This window comes from Magnolia sinica, chromosome 12 (assembly GCF_029962835.1).
Source record: "Magnolia sinica isolate HGM2019 chromosome 12, MsV1, whole genome shotgun sequence".
NCBI lineage: Eukaryota > Viridiplantae > Streptophyta > Magnoliopsida > Magnoliales > Magnoliaceae > Magnolia > Magnolia sinica.
Window position 1 is genome coordinate 75,942,315 of NC_080584.1, and position 17,294 is coordinate 75,959,608.

Here is a 17,294-nt window from a genome sequence, read left to right on the forward strand (position 1 = left end):
GGGGCCGGATGGATTTTGAGGAGCTTTCTTCTTGGCCCGCTGGGATATCATTAGCACGGACCTTCTTGCGGCAGCCATAGACTTCCTCTCTGGTGGCTCGCTCCCTAAGGCCTTCCAACGCACTCAGATTTGTCTTATCCCCCAAAAGAAGAATCTGGAGTTCATCACAGACTACAGGCCCATCAGTCTCTGCAACTGCATTGTGAAATTTTTTTCCAAGATTCTAGCAACTGGGATTGCTCATATTCTTCCCGTGCTGATATTAAAGGAACAAGGCGCCTTTGTTAAGGACAGAACTATTGTGGATAACGTATCGATTGCGAGAGAAATGGTCCATAAGATTGATCAAAAGGTGTATGGAGGTAACATAATTATTAAACTTGACATGGAAAAGGCATATGATTGTCTGGAGTGGCATTTCATAGCTCAAGTCCTAGAAAAATTTGGTTTTAGTGCCTAATGGATAGCCCAACTTCAACGATGCTGGAGAGATATTTATTTCTCAGTGCTCATTAATGGCTGGAGTTATGGCTTCTTTCAAGATGACAGAGGACTTCGTCAGGGAGATCCACTCTCTGTTGAGGGTCAAATATTGCATATCAGACCCAGTTGTTGCATAGATTTACACGCATGATACTGTTTATCGGACTAATTTAATCGTGTTTGTAATGCAGGGTGTGTTTAAGAGCCTGGACTGAAAAAGGGTGGTAAATGCATGGATTTGACGCTCCAGAAGCACCAAGGCAAGGAACGGACTCTAGAAGACCAAGAACGAAGGAATTATACACTAGGGGTCCGCGAAAATCGAGAAGCTGAAGCTTAAGTGGCCCAAAAGACGTCCAAAATGAAAGATCATAGGGTTCCCAACATCTGATCAGTTCGAAACTTCATACGTGGCCTGAGGACCGTAAATAAATCGTACACATAAAATTTCAGCTCCTGGATCACTGTGGAAGTGGCCCAACGGACAGATCAGCCCCTTTAATCATTATGTGGGCCCCGCCTGATATCTGGATATACTCCAATTTTGGTCTCAACGCCTTAAACTGCGTGTCAAAACAGATGGATGGAGCAGATTTCTTACAAACATCACCATGGGACCCACACATGCAGTGCACGTGCAAGGTGCACAAGTGCACCGGACGAACATAGAAAATAAGGAAGTCGGTCAGCAGGCGCTGACCGACTCAAAACTCATTTTTTTTTTATTTACGCAGCAACGGACGCTGGCCGACCGTTTTTGGCTAATGGGCCCCACCCATCATCCCTATGGAAGATCTGAACCGTCCAATGCATTCGGAATGGGGGTTTAACCCACGCCTAGGTCTCCTTTTAGGCAACATGAAAATTTCCTCACTTTCTTAGTTACTAAGCACAGGATGGACGGTGACTTGAAAGATAACGTGGGCCACATAGGATTTGGTCCAAAAATAGTGCTTCCCACCTGGTTTTTCGAGTAGAACGCAGTGGACGGATCGGATTTTCCAAAAAGACAGTGAAATGGGGCCCACCATCGTCACAGCGTCAATGACGCTACCCTGTTTTCGGGTCCGGGAAATCCGGAATTTCCGGCCGATTGTGGGCCACTGCCTGTGATCGGATTGGTGATCCAAACCGTCCAGATGATGACCAAGCCAGGAATGACCCTAGCCATGAAGTCGGTTTTGAGATTACTGGACGGAGAGCCACCCAACCTGAGGCCAAACGCAACTCTTCTTGCGTTGCTACGCACGCTGCTGCATCACTGGCTGCGAAGCTTTCCGCAGCCGAATCCCTTCAGGACTCGACATCAGCAAACGTGAGGAGTTTTCTTGGGCTCCGACGAGAGGGTTATAAAAAGAAGAGAGGGAGAAAGAGTAAGGAGGCATTAAACGAAGGAAGAGTTTTGGGTTTTGTATTCTTGGAGGGTGCTCGAATTCGGTTTTGAACGAGAGAGAGAAGCACGGTCTGGGGGCTGCTGCTGTGCACGGCTGGAGCAGGAGCAAGGAAGAAAGAAAGAGAAGAAAACATGGAGGTGGCTTGGGCTGCTGGAAAGTGCAAACACTAAGGGTTTTTTTTTCTCTTTCCTTTTTCTTGGTGTTCCGTTTTTTTTCCTTTTCACTTGTATTAATTTCAGGCCATCCATGTGTGGTTAATCCTCTTAGCTAGGGCTAAGAGGTGAAGCCTGTAGCGAGATGGGAGAGTCTATTCCATGCAAGTAGATTAAATTTCTGAACTTAATTTGATTTAGTTGATTATTATAAGGAATATTTGTATTAGTCTTTAATGGTCTGTTATGACGGAAATTACAATGGGTTTGCAATGGCTTTGAATATTTCTTTTTCCTTTTTATGTTTATGAAGTCAGGAACCCCTGTTGTTCATCATTGTCCCATGGGCATGGTAGGATGACAGTACCCTTCCTGATCTTCATACATTGTTGATTGGTTGGTAATTAGTTTAATTCTATTGTTTACTTTGTCTCCTGGGCTTGGTTTGGTGATGGAATCCATTCTAATTCATATACCTTTCATCTCTTAAAAACCAAATCAAGTAAGTTCAATTTGAATTCCATATGCGAGCATAAGATCTCCCTGATCTTTACAAGTGGATCCTCTGAATCCCTAGTTTCCATCCTCTGAATTCCTTAAAGTTTTAGATAATTATTCCACAATTATTTCTTAAATTCTATTTTGTTTAGATCGCATCTTAGTCTAGTTCTAGTTCTACTTGGTTTCAGATAACGTACAGGTATCAGTCCCTGTGGATTCGACCTCGGACTTACCGAGTTTATTACTACATCACAACCCTACACTTGGGGAGTGAACAAGTTTTTGGCGCCGTTGCCGGGGACTGACGGTTACGTTTTTCTGAAATTAATTAGTTTTAGAATTAGTTTGAGATTAGGATTTTACTAACTGTAGCTTTAGGTTTTTATTTGATTTTTTAGAACTAACTTGTTTCCATATTTTGTAGGATCCTGACATAAGACCATAAATTGGTAATCCCTTCATAATCTCTTCACTTTTTCTACTTTTTAGAATTATGGTTTAAATTTTGAAATTTTTAATTCTAGTATTTTTTTTTTTCCTCTCTATTCTTAGGAAGCAGTTTATTTTTAGAAACTAGGGTAGTTATTTCCCTTTCTAGAAAAATCCTCTAATTTTCGAAACTTTTCTCTTTTGTTTTTCACTTTCTATTTTTAACTCTTTTTGAATCTAATTTGTTTCCTCATTTATTTTTAGGATTTTTGTTTAGAAACTAACCTTCTTATTTTGTAGGCCTTTAAGATAGAAATTTCTAAATTGGTAAGCTCTTTCCCTACTTCCTATCTTTCAGTTCTCTTTTAATAATCTACTTTCTAGTTTAGATCTTTCCTAATCTATTTTAGAAATCTCCACTTTCTTTTAAGAATTCCTTCTTTTAGAAATTAATTACTGTTATTTTTCTTTTTTAGAATCTAACTTATTTTTGTTTTATTTTGCAGGTCCTTAACTTAAGAGCTTCAATTTGGTAATTCCTTTCCAACTCTCCCTCTCTTTCTTTCTAGATTTTCTTTTCTTAGGATTAGGTTTTGAATTGAGGGCTGCGAGTGTTTTCATGCCCAAGTGGGCCCGTGACAGCACTCGACGTCTCTTGACTGAAGGAGGATTGGTTGAGGGGTTGACTATCCATCGCAGGACTAGACACCGCTCGAAATCCCCTGAGTTAAGTGAAGTTATGGCTGAAGACTAACCTCCTCTACTTCCACCCAGGGTGGAGGATACCCAAGATGAAAATGAGGTGCAACAGGCACCCCCGCCTCGTACTTTACGAGATTTTCTACAACCGGCGGGAGTGAGTACGCTCTCATGCATGATTTTTCCTGAAAACATAGGACAAATGGACATCAAGCCAGGAGTTATCCAACTCCTTCCCAAATTCCATGGACTTGAATCAGAGGGTCCATATTTGCATTTGAAAGAGTTCGATGAGATTATAGCTACATTATGTTTTCCTAATGTATCTGAGGATACAATTAGGCTGAAACTCTTTCCTTTTTCCTTAAAAGAGAAAGCTAAGACGTGGTTACATGGAACGACATGCAGAGGGAATTCATAAAAAAATTCTTCCCATATCATAAAACGATTACCCTCAGAAAAGCGATCATGAACTTTGCCCAAAAGGAAGATGAAACATTCTTTCAATGTTGGGAAAGGTTCAAAGATTTGGTCAGTTCATGCCCACAACACGGATTTGAAACGTGGCGCATTACAAATTTTTTCTATGATGGACTGACATCTTCCATGCGCCAAATAGTCGAGACAATGTGTAATGGAGAGTTCATTAATAAAGATATCGATGAGGTATGGGACTACCTCGATAGTTTGGCTGAAAAAACACAATCTTGGGACTATTACCCAAAGTCGAACACCACGTCTAGGCCGACTCAATTAAAGGAAAAAGGTGGATTATATCTCTTGAAAGAAGAGGATGATCTCAAGTGTAAAGTGACTACGCTCATAAGAAAAGTTGAGGCCATGGAAGGAAAGAAGGATAAGGTCAATGAAATTGTTTGCGGCATCTGTGATTGCAACATTCACACAACTGAAAACTGTCCTACAATACCTGCCTTTCGAGGAGTGTTGAATGAACAAGCCAATGCCGTAAATAACTATCAAAGACCTTTTACTGGACCTAACTCCAACACATACAATCCTGGCTGGAAAAACCATCCAAACTTTAGTTGGAGAAATGGACAAACGGCGACTCCTCCAGGTTTCTTCAATCAAAATCCAAATCAAGTGAAACCTCAAGAGGAACCGGTTCAAAATCCCATACAAGAGCTGGCTCAAGCAATGCGGGGAATTACAGATTTTATGCAAAAGATAGATTCTCATATGACGGTTATAGAAAAGGGGATGCTTCCTGCACAACCGCTCCCCAATCCTAAACCGCAGTACGAGAATAATGATCCCAGCTCTTCAAATCAGATGGGGCATGCTAAATCCATCACCACTCTTAGGAGTGGGAAGATCATTGATAAAACTCTTCCGGTTAGGCCCGAAAAGCCTCAAGAACCAGAAGAGGACAACAATGATGGATCCAGTGATGCCCCACAAAAAGTAGAACCGGAACTTCTAGAGAAGCCAGTTGCTCCATTCCCCCAAAGGTTGGTTTCACCAAAACCTCTCTCTAACTCTCAGGATATCCTAGAGGTGTTGAAACAGGTGAAAGTCAACATTCCTCTGCTTGATGTCGTTAAACAGATACCTTCATATGCCAAATTCCTAAAAGACTTATGCATGACCAAGCGACGGAAAATTATTCAAAAGAAAATCTTCTTGACTGAGAAAGTGAGTGCCATCCTGAAGCAAGACGTGCCGCAGAAATTCAAGGATCCCGGTAGCCCAACCATATCATGTGTAATCGGGAACCATCGAATTGATCACGCACTTCTTGACTTAGGAGCGAGCATCAATTTGATTCCCTACTCGGTATACAAACAGTTAGGTTTGGGTGAATTAAAACCCACCCTAACCACACTACAACTTGCTGATCGCTCTGTTCGTGTACCAAGAGGGATAATTGAGGATGTGTTGGTCCAAGTTGATAGATTTTACTACCCTGTAGACTTTATCATCCTGGACACTGAACCCATCAATAACATGAGCACTCAGATTCCTGTCATTCTTGGTCGCCCATTCCTTGCCACGTCAAATGCAATTATCAATTGCAGGAATGGTATCATAACTATGTCTTTTGGAAATTTGACATTGGAGTCAAACATTTTTTTCAATAACGGCAGCAACTCAGAGGATGATGACGATTTCCACGACCTTAACATGATTGACTCTTTCGTGGAAGATACGACACCTCTGACCTTATCCTCCGACCATCTAGAGACGTGTCTGGCCCACTCCCATGATTTTGATGATGACATGATTAGGGAGACGTGCGCCTTGCTTGATACTGCACCGGTACTTGAAGTTAACCGATGGAGGCCACAATTTGAAGAATTACCACAAACTGATGTAGTGCCTCTACCGTCTAACCTCAAGCCGCCGAAGCTTGACCTAAAACCTTTGCCCTCTGATTTGAAATATGCATATTTGGGTCAAGATGAGACATACCCGGTGGTGATCTCTGCCCACCTGGAGAAAGAACAGGAGAGTATGCTTATATCTACTCTCATTGAGCATAAAGGAGCCCTGGGATGGACGATAGCGGACCTCAAAGGAATCGATCCCTCGATTTGTACTCATCACATATACCTTGAGGATAATGCAAAAACCGCTCGGCAACCACAACGTAGACTAAATCCCAACATGAAGGAAGTGGTTAAGGCCGAGGTTCTTAAACTATTGGATGTGGGTATTATATACCCTATATCTGATAGTCAATGGGTGAGTCCAACTCAAGTGGTCCCTAAGAAGTCCGGAATCACCATCGTAGCCAATGCTAATAATGAACTCGTGCCAACTAGAGTCACTACTGGTTGGAGAATGTGCATTGACTACAGGAAGTTGAATACCGTCACGAGGAAAGACCACTTCCCTTTACCATTCATTGATCAGATCCTGGAAAGGTTAGCTGGTCATTCCTATTACAGTTTTCTTGACGGGTATTCGGGCTATAACCAGATAGAGATAGCCCCTGAAGACCAGGAAAAGACCACATTTACATGTCCCTACGGCACCTTTGCTTACCGAAGGATGCCATTCGGACTATGTAATGCCCCTGCCACCTTTCAGCGATGTATGCTTAGTATCTTTTCTGATATGGTAGGGCAATATCTAGAGGTCTTCATGGATGATTTCTCTGTTTACGGTCCATCTTTCAGCAAGTGCTTGGAAAGTCTTACATGTGTGCTGCTGAAAAGATGTGAAGAAAAGAACCTGGTACTTAATTGGGAGAAGTGCCATTTCATGGTTCAGAAGGGAATTGTCCTTGGGCATATCATCTCGTCCAAAGGAATCGAGGTAGATAAGGCAAAAATCGATCTTATCTCTAACCTACCTCCACCCAAGAACATCAGAGACGTGCGATCCTTCTTAGGACACGCAGGATTTTACAGGCGATTCATAAAGGACTTTAGTCTCCTCTCTCGTCCATTATGTAATCTTCTTCAAAAGGATGTTCCGTACGAGTGGGTGAGCAATGCCAGGAAGCTTTCACCAAGCTTAAAGGCACATTAACCACGCACCTATCATGCAGCCCCGAATGGAACCTTCCTTTTGAGCTTATGTGCGACGCTTGATTATGCTCTTGGGGCGGTCCTAGGCCGGAGAAAGACAAGAAGCCCTACGTCATTCACTACGCAAGTAGGACTCTAAATCCTGCCCAAGTGAACTACTCGACTACGGAAAAGGAACTCTTAGCCGTAGTGTTCGCCTTGGACAAATTTAGGTCCTACCTGATCGGATCCAAGATCATTATATATACAGATCATGCGGCACTGAAGTATCTTCTTTCTAAGAATGATTCTAAGCCCCGCTTGATAAGATGGATCCTTCTACTCCAAGAATTTGATTTGGAAATTAAAGATAAAAAGGGAGTAGAGAACGTAGTGGCCGATCACCTTTCTCGCCTTAATACCTCTGATTCCCTTGAGGCGACCCATATCAATGACATGTTCCCTGATGAACAGCTGTTCAGAGTCTCCCATTCACCTTGGTTCGCTAATATTGCTAATTATCTTGCTACAGGTGCCATACCGACACAGTGGAGTGCACAAGATAAGAAGAAAATTTTCACCGAGGTGCGCAACTTTTTCTGGGATGATCCTTATTTATTTAAATATTGCCCAGACCAAATTCTAAGGAGATGTGTACCAGACGATGAGCATCAGAGCGTCATCTCCTTCTGTCACTCAGAGGCCTGTGGTGGTCACTTTTCTGCTAAAAAGACCACGGCCAAGATTCTGCAGTGTGGCTTTTACTGGCCCACTATGTTTAGGGACACTCATGAGTTTTGCAAAGCTTGTGAGCGTTGTCAAAAATTGGGAGCATTGTCCCGTCGAAATATGATGCCTTTGAATCCCATTCTTATCATTGAAGCATTTGATTGCTGGGGCATCGATTTCATGGGACCATTCCCCCAATCGTTTGGGAATCTGTATATTTTGCTCGCCGTGGATTATTCACTAAATGGGTCGAAGCGATTCCGTGTCGAAAGAATGACCATCGCACGGTCATTAAATTCCTAAAAGAAAACATCCTTTCTCGATTCGGAACGCCTCGAGCCATCATTAGTGATGGGGGCTCACACTTCTGTAATAAACCATTTGAGAGCTTAATGAAGAAATACGGTATCTCTCATAAGGTGAGCACCCCATACCATCCTCAGACAAGTGGACAAGCTGAGATTTCCAATAGGGAGATCAAACACATTCTGGAGAAAACGGTTAACCCAGATCGTAAGGATTGGTCAATCCGATTGACCGATGCCTTATGGGCATACCGTACTGCATTTAAAACTCCTATTGGAATGTCTCCCTTTAGACTTGTCTATGGGAAGGCTTGTCACTTGCCTGTGGAGCTGGAACATAAAGCGTACTGGGCGATCAAAAATCTTAATTTCAATCTGGACAACGCTGGCTCACTACGAATGAACTTGAAGAAATCCGAATGATGCGTACGATAATTCGAGAATTTACAAGGACAAGATGAAAGCATTTCATGACCAACACATTTTGTGAAAATCATTCACGCCTGGTCAGAAGGTCCTTTTGTACAATTCTCGATTACATCTCTTTCCGGGTAAGCTTCGATCTCGTTGGACCGGCCCTTACATTGTTGTTACTGTTTTTCCGCATGGGGCCGTTGAGATAAGAGATCCCGACAATGGCAAGGAGTTTAAAGTCAATGGACATCGATTGAAACCATTTGTCGAGAAATTTGATTCAGAGGACATGTCCATGCCTCTGACTGATCCTGTTTACCAGGATTGATCTCCTAGTCTGATGGAGGTATAGGTAGGTTTCCTGTTTTCTTAGGACTAGAGTAGTTGCTTTATTTGTCCGGCTGAAGACGGTAAACTTAGCGCTCCTGGGAGGCAACCCAACTCTTCATTTCATTTCGTTTTTATCATTAGTTAGTTCAATGTTTGTGGGTAACATTACTGCAAACCCTCACGAGACTACAACTCGTCCACTAGGGGTAACCTAGGGGTTTAAAGGCTTGTTGCATACGCTAAATGCAATCGAGAGCACCTACGAAAGTGGTATAGGTAGGATTTTATTTTATGTTATTTTTGTTACCTTTTCTCTCGTGCTGATCGGTGCCCAGGCTGTGATCTCTTGAAAAGTGTCTCTCTATGCATCATCCAGGTACTATCTTCCCATTACTTCTCATTTACTTATTTTGTCCCATGTGCATTACATGCTTATTTCTTTTACATTGAGGACAATGTAGATTTTAGGTTGGGGGTGGGAGATTAGGCTTCCTAATCAGTATGTTCCTAGTCTTGAGCAGAGATTGTGAAAATTTTTAAAAAATTTTTAGAAAATTTTTTAGAATTTCATATGAATTCGAAGCGATTTTAATGGCCATCTTGGATTTAGAACTACAAGATGCGTGATGTTGGTACTTTATGACTCTTGGATTCAGTCATCTATCAAATTTCAGAGCTAAGTTTGAATTGTTAATCCATTATTTGTAAACATTGATTGAGTCATAAATTCGCAGGACACATCTCGCTTGCATATTAAGGTTTCAGTTCGATATTAAAGGATTAACTTAGTAATCACTAAACATGAAAGGAACCAACTTGGAAAATTGAAAGGATTGGGTGAATGGTCTACACCATAGGTTTGCTCCCTATAGGTGTAGATTTAATTCCCCATGAATGATATGTGAAAAAGTTGGGTGTACAGTCTTTACCTTAGGTTTGCTCCCTATAGGTAAGGATTTGATTCCCCTTCTTGACATTACTTTCAATGGAAAAGTCAAAAATTAAAAGAATAAAAAGATAATGTGTGAGGCAAGTTCTGGTTATCGTGAATTCTCTTATTGGTTACCAATGATATCCTTAAATAGAGAAGTGAATTTTAATGTTTCAAGATTAGACTATGCATCCATGGAATTTAATGTTTAGAATTGTTCAAATTGATGGACTAATATTTTGAACTTAATTACGAAGTTACCGTGTGATTAAGTCTAGGAGAAAAAGTAATGCCAACATTCATGAATCTTAGAATTCGAGTATCTGAATTGTTCTTCATAAATCTCTTGAGTTCATAAAAAGTGTCCTGTATTTCTCAACTTATTTTTCGCATACCTTGCTCGGGACTAGCAAGATGCTGGTTGGGGGTTGTGTTGAGGGTCAAATATTGTATATCAGACCCAGTTGTTGCATAGATTTACACGCATGATACTGTTTATCGGACTAATTTAATCGTGTTTGTAATGCAGGGTGTGTTTAAGAGCCTGGACTGAAAAAGGGTGGTAAATGCATGGATTTGACGCTCCAGAAGCACCAAGGCAAGGAACGGACTCTAGAAGACCAAGAACGAAGGAATTATACACTAGGGGTCCGCGAAAATCGAGAAGCTGAAACTTAAGTGGCCCAAAAGACGTCCAAAATGAAAGATCATAGGGTTCCCAACATCTGATCAGTTCGAAACTTCATACGTGGCCTGAGGACCATAAATAAACCGTACACGTAAAATTTTAGCTCCTGGATTACTGTGGAAGTGGCCCAACGGACAGATCAACCCCTTTAATCATTATATGGGCCCCGCCTGATATCTGGATATACTCCAATTTTGGTCTCAACGCCTTAAACTGCGTGTCAAAACAGATGGATGGAGCAGATTTCTTACAAACATCACCATGGGACCCACACATGCAGTGCACGTGCAAGGTGCACAAGTGCACCGGACGAACATAGAAAATAAGGAAGTCGGTCAGCAGGCGCTGACCGACTCAAAACTCAAATATTTTTTTTATTTACGCAGCAACGGACGCTGGCCGACCGTTTTTGGCTAATGGGCCCCACCCATCATCCCTATGGAAGATCTGAACCGTCCAATGCATTCGGAATGGGGGTTTAACCCACGCCTAGGTTTCCTTTTAGGCAACATGAAAATTTCCTCACTTTCTTAGTTACTAAGCACAGGATGGACGGTGACTTGAAAGATAACGTGGGCCACATAAGATTTGGTCCAAAAATAGTGCTTCTCACCTGGTTTTTCGAGTAGAACGCAGTGGACGGATCGGATTTTCCAAAAAGACAGTGAAATGGGGCCCACCATCGTCACAGCGTCAATGACGCTACCCTGTTTTCGCGTCCGGGAAATCCGAAATTTCCGGCCGATTGTGGGTCACTGCCTGTGATCGGATTGGTGATCCAAACCGTCCAGATGATGACCAAGCCAGGAATGACCCTAGCCATGAAGTCGGTTTTGAGATTAATGGACGGAGAGCCACCCAACCTGAGGCCAAACGCAACTCTTCTTGCGTTGCTACACACGCTGCTGCATCACTGGCTGCGAAGCTTTCCGCAGCCGAATCCCTTCAGGACTCGACATCAGCAAACGTGAGGAGTTTTCTTGGGCTCCGACGAGAGGGTTATAAAAAGAAGAGAGGGAGAAAGAGTAAGGAGGCATCAAACGAAGGAAGAGTTTTGGGTTTTGTATTCTTGGAGGGTGCTCGAATTCGGTTTTGAACGAGAGAGAGAAGCACGGTCTGGGGGCTGCTGCTGTGCACGGCTGGAGCAGGAGCAAGGAAGAAAGAAAGAGGAGAAAACATGGAGGTGGCTTGGGCTGCTGGAAAGTGCAAACACTAAGGGTTTTTTTTTCTCTTTCCTTTTTCTTGGTGTTCCGTTTTTTTTCCTTTTCACTTGTATTAATTTCAGGCCATCCATGTGTGGCTAATCCTCTTAGCTAGGGCTAAGAGGTGAAGCCTGTAGCGAGATGGGAGATACTACCTCAGGCAAGTAGATTAAATTTCTGAACTTAATTTGATTTAGTTGATTATTATAAGGAATATTTGTATTAGTCTTTAATGGTTTGTTGTGACGGAAATTACAATGGGTTTGCAATGGCTTTGAATATTTCTTTTTCCTTTTTATGTTTATGAAGTCAGGAACCCCTGTTGTTCATCATTGTCCCATGGGCATGGTAGGATGACAGTACCCTTCCTGATCTTCATACATTGTTGATTGGTTGGTAATTAGTTTAATTCTATTGTTTACTTTGTCTCCTGGGCATGGTTTGGTGATGGAATCCATTCTAATTCATATACCTTTCATCTCTTGAAAACCAAATCAAGTAAGTTCAGTTTGAATTCCATATGCGAGCATAAGATCTCCCTGATCTTTACAAGTGGATCCTCTGAATCCCTAGTTTCCATCCTCTGAATTCCTTAAAGTTTTAGATAATTATTCCACAATTATTTCTTAAATTCTATTTTGTTTAGATCGCATCTTAGTCTAGTTCTAGTTCTACTTAGTTTCAGATAACGTACAGGTATCAGTCCCTGTGGATTCGACCTCGGACTTACCGAGTTTATTACTACATCACAACCCTACACTTGGGGAGTGAACACTCTCCCCTTCCATTTTTATCCTAGCAACTGACGTTTTTAGCAGGGCCATCTCCAATTTTTTCTCCTCGGGCTGTTGCCAGCTCTTCAAGCTCCCTAACAATTGCCTCAGTATTTCCCACCTTTTTTATGCTGATGATGCGATTCTCTTTCTTAATGGCAGGCTCTCGAATGTGCGTATCCTTATTGGTTTAATTCGTGAATACGAATGCGCCTCAGGACAATGGGTTAATGCTTCCAAAACCTCTTTCCTCCTCCCCAAGAAAATGCCAAGGAGCAAAGCGCACAAACTCAACAATCTCATAGGCTTTCGCGAAGCGTTCCTCCCCATAGTGTACCTGGGCATTCCTCTCACCAAAGGCAAAATCAGCAGTTCGCTCCTCCAACCGACCGTGCATAAGATTACTAGCAGAATTGATGGTTGGAAAGTGAAGCTCCTTAATCCAGTTGCGAAACAGGTCCTCATCAAACACGTCCTTTCTAGTATTCTTATCCACTTGCTTTTAGCTATCAACATTCCAAAGATGGTTTGCAAATCCTTAGAAAAAGCTTTTGCCAATTTTTTCTGGGGCAGTTCTGAGAAGGGAAACAATTCCATTGGGTTAAATGGGCCAAGATATACATTCCCCTTCCTGAGGGAGGTTTAGGTATCTGGAGCATTGAAGAAGTTATGTAGGCACTCAAAATCAAAATGGGGTGGAATTTGTTAAAGGGAAACTCTCTCTAGGCCCACTTCATGTCCGCCAAATATTTTTGGAAGATTATTGCAAACTGTGGAAGATTTGGGTCGGTCATGTCTCCAGGCTAAAAGGATATCCTCCACGCCTTGCCTTTCACATTAAATCACTCTCGTTGGCTGATTGGAGAAGGAAAGGTAAGTTTTTTGTTCCAAAATTGGTCGGGTAAAGGAATTCTGGCAGGAGCAACTGTGAGACCGATTCCCCATCAGCTTCTTCAGGCCAAGGTTTCTGATTTTTCTCCCTCGTCGGACAGATGGGATTTCTCTGTTATTCAGAATATCATAACGCCGGCAGCCATGCAATCCATCTCCACCACTGATTTTGGTCTCTCTAACAGAGAAGATAGGTTCATCTGGGACCTAACATCAAAAGGTTCTTTCTCCATCAAATCTGCCTGGAACGGCATCAGGCAACACTTTCCGAAACCTCAATGGTCCAGGTGGCTTTGGCACCAGCTTCTCCCTACTAAGCTGGCGATATTTTGTTGGAAAATAATTCATGTTGCTGTGCCTGTTGACACATCAATTCAGAAATGCGGGATCCCTCTTGTTTCTCACTGCGAATGCTGTTCTTCCTCTCTTGAAAATAGCTCGCCCTTTGCTACACGTTGAGATCTACCCTCCCTCAGTTGAACAGTGATCAGCTCAGCCATCAGCAGACGTTAAATAGGGGTCATTTTAGCAACCCCCAAACGCAGCACCAACAGACCTCTGTTGAATATTTGGACCACTTGTTTAGCCTTAGCAGCACCGCTACAATGGTGTGGGCCCACTTTAGTGTGTTATTTGACATTCCTTCTCTCCACAATGCTTCTACTCTGCAGCGAATTGAACAGTGGTCAACACTGGCTAGTGACAGGTCCTAGGTCAAGATGCTGATTGGGTTTCTCCCCTGTTTTATTATATGGGAGTTGTGGATCGGCCGTAACGCAGCTCATTTTGAGGGTCGCAAAATGTCTGCTTCAGGCATCATATTCAAGGTTTTCCATTGGCTGCGTGAAATCGGCTCCCTTATCCAAGCTCCGGATAACAATTTCATGACTGAAAATCTGATCATTTAGATCATCAGACTTCCTTCCCCTCCCATCACTCCTGCCTCCAGACCTTCTATCACGCCCCAAACTCGAAAACCGGGCTCATAAAATTTTCGATCGCCGAATTCGGCGCCGACAGCCTCCATAGTGCCCCATTCTCGGATTCTAACACTTATATATTAGATTCCTATCCTGGGATCCTACAAGGAGGATTTTCCAACGTACATTTGTCTCATAAAAAGCATAACCACAAGTATACCCAAATCATAAAGGCAATATCATCACCACATATCCACAAATATAATCATTTGAATACAATGCTGAAAGGGCAGTACATATATTGAAATCAAAGCTCCAGAAGACAGCTGCACGCTCCAAGCTCAACACTGCTGCAACCTAACGCCACTTGCACGCATCTATCGTGTATAAGCTTACAAAAGCTTAGAGAGTGGTGAAAGTGTGTGCACAAGATAAGTGTCAAGTGTACAATAATGCCCATAAATCATACATCATCGGAATAAGCGGAAATACTGACAAGATCATAAATAATACGGTATCAAAGTAAGCGAAAATATGTGGTAAGTCCATGAGTGCTATCAACCATACTAAGGCCATGCGATGCAAAACATAATAAGACAATAACAGATGGTGAGGATGTAATGCAATATGCAAATCTTGACGAGTCACAATACCATCAACCTCATATAGGCCATATAACTGCAAAAACATAGTAACTCAAAATGCTAAGTACTGCAGATCAATGTGATATGCGGTGCGAATGAAATGACCATGCTGGAATGTGAAGTCGGGATGATAGTATGTAGTATCACAGGCTACGGGGTCCACCACAAGGGACTTCTATCCAAACTAATCCCATACCTAAATTTGGATAGTCCGACTCAATATGGTAAACTCCTGATCTCAGGTTAGTCGCGCGCCCAACCGAAATCCTGGCCATGCGATGGTACACATAACAAATAGTTATACATCACCAGCCCGAGTGGATAGTTAATGAATGAATGAATGGATATGCAATTCCTGCTCAATAAGTCCACATATCAGTACGATTGCTCTTTAAAAAAATCATCGGGGTCTATTACACTCCACTCTGACTGCTTCCTTCCTAGCTGCACAGCCCAGTGAGTGAAAGAGACCTCACTATCCGCCTACCAATATCGGGCCCGGCTCGTCAATAGCAAACCCATTTACGAGCTGGTCATACTCAGCCTAGCTTATAGCCCCCTCACTCGGGCGGATAAGGCCACACCCCCTTCCAACCGACCACGACACAGTGGGAGACACGACCTCATGGTATAGGCACCGACGCTCATATTTTACTCGGTCTAGACGTTGGAGCATCTCCTGGTACCAAGGAGGTTCAGGGATTTCCACTGTTTAGCCTTGGCCGCACCGCTACAATGGTGTGGGCCCACTTTAGTACGTTATTTGACATTCCTTCTCTCCACAATGCTTCTACTCTACAGCGAATTGAACAGTGGTCAACACTGGCTAGTGACAGGTCCTGGGTCAAGACACTGATTGGGTTTCTCCCCTGTTTTATTATATGGGAGTTGTGGATCGGCCGTAACGCGGCCCGTTTTGAGGGTCGCAAAATGTCTGCTTTAGGCATCATATTCAAGGTTCTCCATTGGCTGTGTGAAATCGGCTCCTTTATCCAAGCTCTAGATAACAACTCCATGACTGAAATTCTGATCATTCAGATTATTAGACTTCCTTCCCCTCCCATCACCCCTGCCTTCAGACCTTCAGTTGTTAGATGGGCGAAACCCCCGGATTCTTAGTTGAAACTTAACACCGATGGTTCCTTAAGAGGAAACCCAGGGGAGATTGGTGGAGGAGGAGTTTGCCGGGACCATCTGGGTCGGCTTGTTTTTGCTTTTTACCGATATTACGGAACTTCTTCCAACACTTATGCGGAAGCTATGGCCATTTTGGATGGCCTCAATATTTGCTACAACCTTGGCCTTGTAAATATCATTCTTGAAATTGACTCTAAAGTAGTCATTGCGAATGAGTTGAGGGACTCAGGATCGCCCAACATTTGGATCATCTGGAACATTTTGGGGAACATTAGGGCTAAGGCCAGAAACCTAAATATGGAGGTCAGACACATCTTTCATGAGGGGAATGCAGTAGCCGATGCGCTAGCGAGCGTCGCCCAGACAACATTTTCTTCCGCCGCTCCGAGCTTCCGAGGTTAGTCAGAGGAGCTTTTGTCTTAGATAATGTAGGGGTGGGAGCTCTCCGTCAGCAGTGAAGGAAGCAAGGTTTCTTTTTCTCTTCTTTCCTGTCAATCCCTTTGCTTGTGGAGTTTCTTCTGTTTTTCTGTTTTTCTGGTAGGCTAGCTGTTTATATCCTGTCCAGTTTAGATCGTGGTATATGATAGGTGCGGCTGCCTCTATTTTTGTTGGGCCCACCTAAAGGTTGTACATTTTCTGATATATGAAATATACTTCAGTTTCTTTAAAAAAAAAAAAAAAAGAAGATTGCCTAATGCACGAAAATATTACTAGTTGTGTGATCCCTTTCCTCTGGTGAAAGGAGTCTTGCAATTAGACTTAGAAGCCATCAATGGCTCATGTGCATGCATGGTAGTGAGGCCTAGATGGGATCATGACTAGGGCGCAGGTTGTGACTAGGTTGAACTAACCCACAGTCAATCCAATTCCATCTCACTTTATGCTAGGTTTGGATCATGAAACCTATAGCATGCACTCACTTACATGTGTGGGGACGACGTCTAATTGATGAAGAGCAGGTCGCAGACACTTTCATGGTGAAAATGATACGAACCGTAGGAACTTTAAATCAGTTGTATCTTGAAAACCAGGATGAGTTTTTCAACACATTATATGTGATTTTAGGTAGGAGAACGTGGTTAAGCCCACCAACCTTGCTACGTCGGGTTGTACACACCCCATTTGCAAGATTTCATTTGATCGATGGTCAAAAGTCCCATTTAGTATTGTTTTTACTATAAATACTAAGTTTTAGT

The 17,294-nt window shown here is 42.7% G+C and overlaps 1 non-coding gene across 1 annotated transcript; it reads right to left on the bottom strand.

Moving 5' to 3' along the window:
- Nucleotides 1-4,108: 4,108 nt before the first annotated feature.
- LOC131222146 (small nucleolar RNA R71) lies at nucleotides 4,109-4,215 on the bottom strand. The gene has a single exon (XR_009159853.1). It is a non-coding gene; the product is annotated as a small nucleolar RNA R71 (small nucleolar RNA).
- Nucleotides 4,216-17,294: the final 13,079 nt, after the last annotated feature.